This window comes from Haplochromis burtoni, unplaced genomic scaffold (genome assembly GCF_018398535.1).
Source record: "Haplochromis burtoni strain Fernald_Lab_line unplaced genomic scaffold, NCSU_Asbu1 Contig_211, whole genome shotgun sequence".
Classification (NCBI taxonomy): Eukaryota; Metazoa; Chordata; class Actinopteri; order Cichliformes; family Cichlidae; genus Haplochromis; species Haplochromis burtoni.
Window position 1 is genome coordinate 766,251 of NW_024582572.1, and position 1,661 is coordinate 767,911.

The window sequence follows — 1,661 nt, forward strand, 5'->3', positions numbered from 1 at the left end:
AACACTCACCAGTGTTTTCTTGTGGCTGATCTGTTGTTAACACAAAACTGTCCCCATTGAACAGCTGCTGTGTTTCTGTGAGGCTGTGTTTTTAAATCAAGAAAACTACCTCGGAGGATTGTAAGGACTCTGTTTAGTGTCAGAGCTGACGTTAGTCATTGACTTGATTTTTATTTTGAAATCAGAAAATGCATCAGATTTGTTTGAATCCAGAATATCAGAGATACTTTCCTTAAGTTGAAGTTTTATGTCGTTACTGTGCAATAAAACCTTCTGGAGTTCAAATCTTAGTCTAAACCTCAAAGACTTTATGCAAAAATAGATTCTGCAAAGAATAGAAAAAGACTATATTTAATAAAAACAGTTATAATGTTGCAACAAAATACTTCAGGAATGCTTGCTGCTTTTTTTAAAAACCCGTATTTAACCTGAAGTGTCCTGATATTTGCAGCATTTTGACTTGTTAGCAGAAACAGGAGCTGTCAGAGAAACCTGCACCAGCTTAGGAAGAACACTCTTCCTTTACACACAGTTACAGTGGTCGGTTACATTAGTAAGTGTCACGTTAACACTGGACCCTAAATCTATGCAGAGCTATTGTGTAGAATATGCTTCTTCACAATCTTCTAATTTTCCACTCAGATTTGTAAATAATAAAGCAGAGAGACAGACGGTGATTGTTCCCACCTTCAGCTGTGCAGTAGCAGCTTCTGCTGGTGTGTGGAAACACAGCTCGGACAATCCACCCACAGCGGCTGTACACTGTGACAGCAGAAGCAGTTTGTTGTTATGAATACGATTACATCTGATAATCATGATTTTCACAGCACTGGATATTATGATCGCTGCACTGCTTTAACTGTCCACTGGTTGCAGTTAAAGCAGGTTTGGATGGGGCAGGATGCTGAGCCACGTTCCTGATGCATCCATCAGTGTGTGCATGATGGGGAAAAGCTGTAGAACAAAGTGCTGCAGGACTGACTGTGTGGAAGGGTTAATGTGGCCTGTGATGAATGCCAGTTCTTTATTTCAGCAAGAACTTTGTTTTCTCTTGTTTTCAGGCAATAAAAATTACTTTATATTATGTAGTGGGTTTACATTACACAAAGAAAATGTTGAAAATAATTTATCCAAAATAATTCATCCAAACCGGTATAGTAGTAGTGACAACAAATAATGACCTACAAAGTAAACAGCAGCTGACTAAACCTAACAAAGAAAGCTGATTTTCTAACAGCGCTTAAAATGTTGGTTAGTGATGTGTCGGTCGCGAACGACACTGCTCTTGGAGCCAGATCTTCAAAGTGAACGACGCGAGCCGGCTCCTTATTGGGAGTCGTGGTTTGTTTTTTTCCTCTCTCTCTCTCTCTCTCTCTCTCTCTCTTTCTCTCTCTCTCTCTCTCTCTCACTTTTTCCCGCTTCACTCCGCACACAGCCTTGTGCTTTGTGCTGGGCAGAGGGGGGAGGGGGCGGTAGTTATACTCAGTAGCACAGGATCAGAGCGGGAGGGAGAGAGAGAGAGCAGGGACAACAACGCCACATTAGAAAGGTATAGTAATCATCCACAACTATTTACAGCTGTGGATGATAAAGGATTCAGAAAGTTTATTCATGCAGGTCCATATGACAGAGAATGTGCATCTTCTTTTTGTTTTCATATT

At 40.6% G+C, this 1,661-nt stretch overlaps 1 protein-coding gene across 2 annotated transcripts in view; it reads left to right on the plus strand.

Moving 5' to 3' along the window:
* LOC102306336 (protein NDRG3) overlaps positions 1-1,661 on the plus strand; it is a gene marked incomplete in the record, with an annotated part of 24,589 nt that overhangs the window by 12,008 nt on the left and 10,920 nt on the right.